Here is an 11,571-nt window from a genome sequence, read left to right on the forward strand (position 1 = left end):
CACAAATAACATTCTAAAGACATTATAAAATAGAAAAATGTAATAATCGAGGTACTAACTTAACTGTGTAATTTATTATTAAACTTAAAATTTTATAGTTTTTTTTAAATATTTTATTAAATTGTTGAATTTTGTAGAAATTTTAAAGTATTTTCAACATCTTAAAATTATTTAATTAAGTATTTGAGCTCGAGTACTTTAAACAATTATATTTTAATCTATTATAACATTTAAATAAAATAAAAGAACTTTCTCTTAATAAATTTTAAAAAAATAAAATTTTTCCTCATAAAAATAATACGACTGAATATTTATTGTGTTAATTCTGTTTTAAAAAAAAGAAACATATGATTGAACTAAACATGTTGCGTAGATTCTTTTCTTGTACTTTCAATTTTTGTAAAAGTTTCAACAACTGTATTAGTACATTTACTAGATATTTTGTAAAAATAATGTTGTATTAACATCCAAAAATTTTGTAAATCTACGTCATATTTAATGTGAAACACATAGTGTGCTTTAAAAAGATAATCAACAGCTTTAATAATGTCTTTTGTTGGTAATAAAATCAAATTTTTATCAATTTTTAAAAAATATTGGTCAATTGCAAGTTTGTTTGGCCCAACTGCGATTAACTTTGGTTGACTTTTATTTTCATCAATATTCAGTGGTGTTGCACTCTGAGAAGAGTAAATCAAATAACGGAATACATTTTTTTAAATTGATTTAAAATATAAAATTCATAGTCAAGATATGTACCTGTATATAGATGATTAATTTTTTAATTATATTTTTTGTTTTTTCTCTTGCTGCAGACTTCTTTCCTCTAGCAGTCGGGGGTACTAATTGCGTTAGAGCAATATATGAATTTGTAACACGATCCCAATTTATAACGGATGAAATAAAAAATATAAATATTAATAATAATAAATTTAATAATTCTGATTAATAATTTTCATTAATATTTTTACCAAGTAAATCTCTGTTTTGTTTTTTGGTATTATAAACATTTAAGATATGATTAACATAGTCCGGATATGATATATTTAAAATATCTATATTTATTTGTGGAAATAATAATTCAAATTCAATATCAATCTAAAAAAACAATGTTTTAAATTATTTTTGATTATTAAAGCAATATAAATTGTTATTATTATTAAAAGTTGAATTATTGAAAAAAAGTTAATTAATAAAACTTACCAATTCAGGAATATCCAAAAATCTTGGAAATGTTTCAAAAAAATGTTTATTTAGATATAAGTATCTCCTTACTTTAAAAGTCTCTTTCACTTTTTTAATTATATTATCTTTTTGATCAATAGTCGCATACTTCATAAAATTAATTGCATCTTTAATAGCATCTGTTTCATCCACAGGTTCATTAGCTACGCAAGTATCAGTATGTTGTTTCAGTTCGTCCGATTGAGTAACTTTTTTATTTCCTTTCCTTTGTACATTAGATAATCGTGAAGCGATATATCCCTTTCCAGTTTTTGGATCATAAAAGTGCTCCTATAAACAAATAAATTAACAATATATTAATATAAATATATAAACAAATAAACATATAAACATATAAACAAATATATTAATAAAAAGTTTATTAGAATTAATAGAATATTAGAGAATATTGATATTTTGTGAGTATATCAATACTAAAAATTAATATTTATAATAATATAATATTTTTATTAATTATTATAATATTTATAATAATATGTTGTTTCAATCTTGCTTGTAATATAGAAATAATTAACGGAATACACTCACATAACCCAAATTCCCTTCTGGATTTTTTAAATTTGGAAAAACTTCAATAATTGCTTTAGCATATTTGCATTTTTCAGAACACAAGATTTGTCTACCAACTTTCTCTTTATATTGTAATAAGTTATGAACGACTAATTTTACTAATAATTTCCTATATTTATCAGGCAAGTATTTATTACTCTTATAACTTTGGAGAATTTCTTCTCCACATGATGAATTTTTAATCAATTTGTATAAGCTCTAAAAAGAACAAAGAAAACAAGAAAAACATATTAAGGATGTAAATATTAATAAAAAAATAAATTATTAAGTGAGAATAAAACTGCAGTGCAAATCAGAAAAAAATATGTACGATATCCTTTTTCTGCCTTGCACTATGTTTTTATTCTTACTGTAATAATAACGCATAATAAAACATGATACGCTTAAAATGTACATTATTTTTTTCATTTTTAAGCTTGTGTCAACCGCGATGAACACAAATAATCTTTACACTTTTTTTTAAATATGTGTAAAAACGTCAATTTCCGAATATAAACATGCATACGTGAAATTACAACTAATATAAATATATTGATCTAATGCAACATTAAAATCATCTATTAAAACAATGAAAAAACTTTGTGACTGATTCCATGTATATAATATTTAAAGTTTTAACATTTTGACAGTAAGTAACAGTATAAACAATAATAAATGGGCTAATAAAAATAATAACTTCAAACAAACCTCTTTTGATATTACGTCGTTCTCAATAGGTATTACTTTAGGTTTTTTTGAACAAGATGCATGTTCTTCAGAATCCGATATAGTATGTTCTTTAATATTCGATATATCGGTAACATTTGAACATTGTTCATTAAATTCTTCATCTTTGTTTGATGTATCCAAAATGTTTAATGAAGTAGGTGTTGATGTGCGAGAATATAATGAATTTGATACCGTAGGTGTTAATGAATGAGAATCAGCTATAAAAATTATTATTTTGTATAAAAATAGTTTTAATAAATAAATCAGTATAAGTACTAAAATTTCAAAAATTTGAAAATACAATATATAAAAACTTCTTACAAATATCGAGAAAATTCGTTATTATAGGTTTGATCTTTAATATAACTCCTCGTGCACTTATTTGAACGAATTCCGTTAAAAATTGAGGATCAAGTCTGGCATCAGATACATCAGTAAAAATAAAATCCACATTATTTAACAATGAAAATATTGTTTTAGCTACAATATAACATGAATTTATAATAGTTTAGTATAATTATACTATTATTTAAATTATTTAAGAAATTGAAAAGAATAAGAAAAAAAAATTGAGAAAAGAAACCTTCTCGAACAAAATCTTCATACAAACAAGGCTCTTCCAATTTAATCCATACTTTATCATCAACATATTGTAATACGCAATATAGATATGTTTTAGTTTGTTTATCTTGGTTATGTGTGTAATAAATTCCATATTATTAATTATGCAGATAAAAATCTATAAATTATAAACAAATTTCAATATTGCATTCATTTCAATGTTTGCATTCAAAATCACAATGAAAAGTTTAATACTAAATATCTAGTAAATTCTGCTAAATTGCAAGAATGTAGTGTAATGAGTATCATTTGAAGGTTAAAATACATATTTAAACTCAAATTCAAAAGTCTTTCTTTTACTAATATTTTTTGATCACACTTAGAAGCTATTAAAAAGAAAAATCCGTCTATGAATTTGGACATTGGTTATATATATGCATCATATAGAATAATATTATACTATTAGCACTTACAAGGAAAGGGACCCAAGTGTCCCCCTCCGATTTTGACAAGCTTTAAATATGTTGTAAAGTAGTTCAAAATAAGAGACACGTATTTTTTTTTATGTGTTTTCTCGCACGTTTAGGGTTGAAACAACCCCTACAAGCTAAAACGGTTTTTTTGGTTTTGACTGAATATCGTCAAAACTGTAAGAGGTATCAAAAAATGTTTCGAATAAAAGTTGCATGGTCTTTTATGAGCTGTATAATCGCGTAAGTCGATTTTTAAAAAAATTTATATTTTTTAATTTACCCTCACCCCTTCTTATTATTTTTTCGAATTTCAAAATTTTTGTAATGACAAAAGTTGTAGCATTTTTTACGCTGAATTCAACCATATATGATTTTATTATGTTCCGAAATCGCATCTTTTAAAAATGAGTCATTAGTATCACATTATATGCGTCGCGCTGCATGACGCATTGTTTATACCGCACTTGTGTTGTGCATAGTCGCAAAATAAATATAAAAATGACATGTTATTACATATTTGAAAAAGAACAGTTAACTAAAATTGTTGCTAAAGCATCCCTTCCACATTACACTCTTATAGATAATCGCTGCATTTCGTGCGCAGCGCGTTGTCATATACAAGTTTGCTATCAGCGCATATTACACTTTGAAGTTTTGCTTGTAGTGACCACGGGAAAGTAATTTATGAAACGAAAACAGTGAATGAATCAATTTATTCAACATATATCCACCCTGACTCCTACCCTCTTGGCCCGACTTGACTGACAATGAAATAAAATATAAAATTTTGTACAGTTTACTGTTTTTCAATAATTTTAATATACTGCGATTCTACATACTATTACATTCCACTAAATTACTATGATACTTTTAAACTATAAGGTATATAAAATGTATATCATAAGTATAATTATAATATATACAATAAATAACCTTTTATATATATATATAAGCTTATTTATATATATTATAATTATACTTATGATATACATTTTATATACCTTATAGTTTAAAAGTATCATAGTAATTTAGTGGAATGTAATAGTATGTAGAATCGCAGTATATTAAAATTATTGAAAAACAGTAAACTGTACAAAATTTTATATTTTATTTCATTGTCAGTCAAGTCGGGCCAAGAAGGTAGAGTCAGGGTAGATATATGTTGAATAGATTGATTCATTCACTGTTTTCGTTTCATAAATTATTTTCCCGTGGTCACTACAAGCAAAACTTTAAAATGTAATATGCGCTGATAGCTAACTTGCATATGACAACGCGCTGCGCACGAAATGCAGCGATTATCTATAAGAGTGTAATGTGGAAGGGATGCTTTAGCAACAATTTTAGTTAACTGTTCTTTTTCAAATATGTAATAACATGTCATTTTTATATTTATTTTGCGACTATGCACAACACAAGTGCGGTATAAACAATGCGTCATGCAGCGCAACGCATATAATGTGATACTGATGACTCATTTTTAAAAGATGCGATTTCGGAACATAATAAAATCATATATGGTTGAATTTAGCGTAAAAAATGCTACAACTTTTGTCATTACAAAAATTTTGAAATTCGAAAAAATAATAAGAAGGGGTGAGGGTAAATTAAAAAATATAAATTTTTTTAAAAATCGACTTACGCGGTTATAAAGCTCATAAAAGATCATGCAACTTTTATTCGAAACATTTTTTGATACCTCTTACAGTTTTGACGATATTCAGTCAAAACCAAAAAAACCGTTTTAGCTTGTAGGGGTTGTTTCAACCCTAAACGTGCGAGAAAACACATAAAAAAAAATACGTGTCTCTTATTTTGAACTACTTTACAACATATTTAAAACTCGTCAAAATCGGAGGGGGACACTTGGGTCCCTTTCCTTGTTAGTAAATAACGTAGAATTTTAGTAAAAAAATATAATGATAATCAATAATATACGTACTTGACAAAGTAGATTTTTGACACTCAAAATAAGTCGAGATACGTTGAACACGTCGAACACGTTGAGACTGAGACACTACTGAAACACGTCGAGACACGTCAAAGTAACAGCAACAAATGACGATCTGCGTAGTAGCGCTCATTTCTGCGTTATAAGAATAAATCAACATACTTTTTGAATTTTAACAGATAAATCCTGTCACTAATAGTACGTAACATATCTATTGTGTAAAATTAAAAAATATGTGCACATTATGTTATTTTTACACTTTTTCTTAGTTGTTTTCATAATTTAACACTTGAGATCAATTAACACAACAGCAATATGTTAAATTAACATATGAATGTGTTACATATTTAACACAAAAATTTTAATCGGCATATTTTTTAACAAGAAAACACAAATTTTCCAACTGTGCATGAAATCTGTAATTGCAATCGTATATTACATAATATATAATGCCTTGTAAAGTATAAAAGTGTTAAAATAAGTTAAATAATGCTTGTTAAAATTGAAATTAATTTAAGTATTCAATATTTTTGAATATATTTGAATAGATATAATAGCTGATACTATTTTTGTATCAATAGTATTATTTGTAACACTACGTTTTAAATTTGAGTAATTTTTCGAAAAAACTTTTAAATTATGTTTCAATAATTGGTTGGATTTTTCGACGTCGATGTGCAAATTATAAGTGCGTTACTTTTGCGTTCGTTTGAGCGGAACAAACAGAAGCCGCGTACACGCGCAAAAACGGATTTTACGGCGTCGCCAACGGCAGGTTTATCGACGAACATGAGAGATTTCTGATCTCCGTTATGAATTTTTTGTCGACATACACGCGGAAAATTTGATAGGTCGGTAGACGAAGTAATCGGCCCGAGAGAGTGCTGTGAAATCGAAGTATGACTTCGATATCCACGTCAATGAATCGCTTGCACGGCAATTGATATGGGCGCCTGGCCAAGAGCTTTCCTCTTTAGACATCAAGATCAAACGTTTTAACCAATCGGTAAACACGCGCGAATTTGCTTGCGCGACTAAAATAGCGATACGGTTAATTGACCGACTCTGCTTCAATTTCGATAAAAACAGAATATATTAAAAAGCACATGAATTATTATTCATAAATCTTTTATGAGTTTTCCCTTACTTTATATTTCTGAACAATTGCAAAATATGTCATAATTTAATATTTATTTCATTTTATAAGACAATATTTATAAAAAAGTCCAGATAAGAAATTGTATACTAATTTAACCGACATTTTTAAACTTAATATTTAATAATATTGTTATTACTTTATTATTTACTGATACTCTGCGCGCTTAAGATTTTTGCAACTTTAGAATAATAAAATATCAAGATTATTTTGTATAATATAATCAGTTTGCTTTTCGACATGGCATGAAGAATTATTATTACATTATTATTGTGATTATTATTGTGAAATTACTGGGAAATAATAGCTGTATTCCCGAGTCGAAATTTTTAGCCTAGATTAAACCTACAAGTTTTGTCGAATTTGGAGAACCAATGTAAGCTTTAATTCATATATATAGATATAACATTACATTGGCTATTGCCCTCCTTTGATACTAAAAATTGTTACTTATTGCCGTTTTTTCCATGTGGAAGCTCAAAAGAGTATCTACTGAGAACCTCTAAAAAGGCTTCAGGTTCTATAAATATGTATTTCTAGAAAATAAATATTCAAAATTACTTAATAATCTATTATCTCATATACTCTACTTGCATTTAATGTATCTTGATTTCAATAAACAATATATTAATTATTATAATTTGCTTAACTGTAAATAGGCTACTATAAGCAAATATTATATAAATAATATTCACTTATCTCTTACATATCTATCTGCAGTTAAGTAAATTACATAATTAATGTATTGCGCTTATTGAAATTAAGATATGCATTAAATATAAATAAAGTAAATGTGGTAATAGAATATTAAATAATTTTGAATTATAGGTCAGATATGTAATAAAATATTAAATAAAATTTTGAATTTTAATTGTTTTTTGTTTATTCGAATAAATTTTTAGTTATTTATAATACTAAATATAATACTGAGTTGCACTTAATTTTTAAAAATATTTTTTACTATTCATTTGTTATTATTTATTTTATATTATAACCAGGGTCGGACTGGAACACCAGGGCCCATCGAGAAAATTTGTAAAAAGGGCCCCCATTCTAAAGCGCCGCGGCAAAAAATTTTTTTAGTTCAAGGTCAAACGTGTTTTAATGAAATTTGGAGATATTTTGTCCTTTAATTTGTTTGTTGTTGTTTTTATTGTAAATTTTTTTGTATTGTAGTAAAGGTAGCATACGTAAAATAAATAACCATGTATAGTGCATGTATTTTATTTAATAATAAAATAATATTTCTTTGGCTTTTAGTAAATATTCTTTTATAAATTGTCAGTTGCCATAACCTTTCAGACGAATTATAAAAAAAAATGAAAGGAGAACACGAAAGACAGTGACGCACTACAGATAGTTGACTAACGCTAACTCGTGCTCAGCGCTATCCTGGTTAGAGAAGGAAAGCACGTCGTTATTCAACTGTCGCAATCTGATAATTTAGAATTTAGATTATTAATTTCTTGCATAAAAAATTTAAAAAAAAAATTTGGATTTGGGGGCCACTGGGGTCCTCAAAAACATAGGGCCCCCCGAGAAATTTCTCGGTATCTCTCCTGTCCAGTCCGCCTCTGATTATAACATTTATTATATTAATCTGATATAATAGAAATTGAACTCAATTATAGATTGAATATTAATATTTTTATTGCTAGAAATTTCGATAAGATTTGGAGATTCAAAAGAGGTAGGAGTTGTAAGAACGAAAGTAGGAATTGTATGTTTAACATCAGTAAAAATAAGGGTTTTCTAGGACAACAAGATTAAAGAAAGGCCAAAAGAAGACATAACACTTTCAAGATAGAACTTGTAGGTCAAGGAACATTATTAGAGGCACAAATAACCATGTATGAGGTTTATAGTAGGTTTTAAATTTCGACTCGGGTTATGCCACCAAGGAACGGGCTCGGCCATTGTACGACGGTTGGATGCGTTTCAATACCAAGGAAAATTATTGCCAGACAGAGAATTAAAAGATAATAAACTTTATGAATGTGCTGAGATCATGCTGAGGATGATGGCCGGCGAATTGTGTCCTGTTTTGACTTTGTCGTTGATGATTGCAGACAAGAATATCATGTTTCAAATTTTTACGTTATTCTATGATTAGTCATTATCATGACAAGATTATATTACTTGATTCTATGATTGAAAATGTTTCATAAATATTATTTTGTATTATTTTTTAGTAAGATAAATAATATAACTATTTTAAATTAGCTTTTAATTAATTAATATTTGTCTTTTATATTTTAATACTATATATATATATATAAATATTAAAAAATAATTAATATAATTAAAAATATTATATATACAAATTTGCGCTAACGATAATTTTTGCTTTAATTGCCAAAGAAGATGGCTTGCTGTTATCGATTTTTGTGTTATGGTCTTATTAGAAGTCGGCAATGATGATTTTTGATTATACGCATATAGTCGCTTCTTATCTTCGTCTCGCACACCAAAGTCCTCCAAGTTCAATTACGACGACGCATGGTCGATTCACGTGCATTTTGAACTTAGCATACCAAAGCCCTTATTGAAACGGGTCGAGTGCAGCCGCCATCTCCAGACAGCCAAGTTATCGATATCTCTCTCTGAAAATCTTTCGGGAAAAATTGTGAAATTCTGAAAATACGTGTATACAATATACTTACCCTCTCGGTCAAGCGTGACGTAAATACTCGCCAGCAATTGCATGACAAATTGTGCAAATCAAAGCTCACGAATATTCGAGTGAAACGTGTCGAACTGAAACGGAAAATAGTGATAGATCAATAATAAATCAAACGCATAAATATCTCGTTGGAGAAGATATCCATTCTAGCCAAAATTCAGTTACTGCAGAATTCTTAGCTGAACCAGCAAAATTCAACGAAATATTAAATAAATCGTAGAAAATACAAAATCTAAGCTTTTATAATAATAATAAGATATTTAACCTTTATAAAAAAAATCGGGTGAATAAAATTTTTTGAGTAAAAATTATTCTCTTAATCAGTGTTAAATTTCATTGACAGTAAACACATGCCGCAACAAAACATATCCTGCTACAAAATAATTAACACACAATTTCATAAAATTGCAACAATAACAGCTTCAATTAATAGATAGTTTTATAATAATTTTTTCTATTATTTCTATAAATAATCGTACTGTACGTTTGTCATAACAGCTTACCATATAGAATGTCACATTTTAATCAAATTACCAAAATATCTCGTGAATAGGTTTTTGAAAAAACTTTCTAACAAGGGAACAGTATGAAAGTGTCAATTTAGTTGTAAGAGCGGACCAAGATCATTGACCAATAAAAGAAAAAAGAAAATGATACCTTCAATTCTTCGATAGCAAAATTATTTAAAGGTCACAATTGTTTTTTAAATAAAATTATATATTTTTTATATAAAATTTCTAATTTTTATAAAAAATACTGTATGTTTTGTCTAAGTATTCTTTTCGAATTATAAGAATAGTTTAAAGATATATCCGCTCTTGGCGCTGCTCAGATTCAACGTGAACGTGGCGGATACTTAATCCTACTTTACTTTTCCATTTTATTTTTTTATATGTGTTTATTGAGTTTATGTTGAAATTAGTAAGACTATAGCATTAATATCAGTGCGATACGCTTGGACTAAAAATTTAATAAAGTACTTAAAAAAAGTAATTTTTATAATTTATTATTTAATATTATTAATTTGTTCTAGTTAAATTCATAGTTCAAGTTTGCACTGTTGTTTCAAAATTATGCTGCTAGAACCTTGGATGCAACAGTGACATTATTTTATCAACAATACCTATATGATAATTCTCCACTTGTGTGCAAGCAATTTTTACAAAAAAAAAAAAAAAAAAACAAAGTGCACTTACACAAAGCTACTAACATTTGTAATTGAGAATCCATTTCAAAATAAATCCATAATAATTTTTAATTTTAATAACAATAAATCATATATTTAATAAAAGTTACATCATTGATTTGTGAAAATTTTAACATTTGACAATTTTTAATGATGGCAATAATTCATGGGTCGAGAAATCCGAAATAGATCATTATTTTTACCGCAACAATGATTCTACGTTAAAAAGCGGTATGATACAAATTAGCGAATGGACAAAATATTTATTTTTTAGAAGTTTTATTAATATTATTACAGATTAGTAAACTAATTTAACGGTTAGATATAAAAGACAAGAGTAGAAGTTACACAATTCCTTGTGAACAGGCATAATATCTATGTATAAAAACATTACGCTTTTTGTAGGATTAATTGCTGGGATCTTTAATTATATTTGAATATCACACAAGCTTCTTTTCTACTTCTATATATTAATAAGATAGCTTTTTTATTATACAGGTTTACACCACATCTCTCTTGTCTTAACTCTACAAGCACACCTTGCAATATATATATAGAGAGGATACTCGCTACGCTCTTATTTTCTTACAGTCCTATAGATGGCGTTACATTATCCATCACTTAATATAAATGTACTCATATTTCAACACTTTTAAAAAAAGGTACAAGAAAAAATGCCAAGTACACAGATTGCTAGAACAGTATTGCACACACACATGTGCATAAAAACTTATAGAAAAAAATTTGTCATGTTACATTTTATCTATATTACATATCGACAAGAAAAATTCAATCAACAATGTCGTTTTAATCGGAGAGATATCTTATACACAGGGTACTTAATAATTTTACAACATGCTATCTTATTCTTTTTTCGATATAACTTTAACTAGCATGATTATTTTTATGTGATAATTGTACTTTTCGATATTGTAATAGAACAACCTATCAAATGTTTTTTATATGATCGTATGAAGACCGCTTCTCTTGCTTCTGGAGCGCTTTTTCCAGGTCATCTCCAATTACGTTCCGGTCACG

The 11,571-nt window shown here is 27.0% G+C and overlaps 1 long non-coding RNA gene across 1 annotated transcript; it reads right to left on the reverse strand.

The window, feature by feature from the left end:
• Window positions 1–1,014: 1,014 nt before the first annotated feature.
• On the reverse strand, window positions 1,015–2,720 carry LOC136997727 (uncharacterized). Its single transcript, XR_010888350.1, has 3 exons — window positions 2,503–2,720; window positions 1,774–2,013; window positions 1,015–1,515 (listed from the first exon to the last, which is right to left on the reverse strand). It is a non-coding gene; the product is annotated as an uncharacterized lncRNA (long non-coding RNA).
• Between the last annotated feature and the right edge of the window lie 8,851 nt (window positions 2,721–11,571).

This window comes from Linepithema humile, chromosome 2 (assembly GCF_040581485.1).
Source record: "Linepithema humile isolate Giens D197 chromosome 2, Lhum_UNIL_v1.0, whole genome shotgun sequence".
In the NCBI taxonomy this organism is placed as follows: Eukaryota; Metazoa; Arthropoda; class Insecta; order Hymenoptera; family Formicidae; genus Linepithema; species Linepithema humile.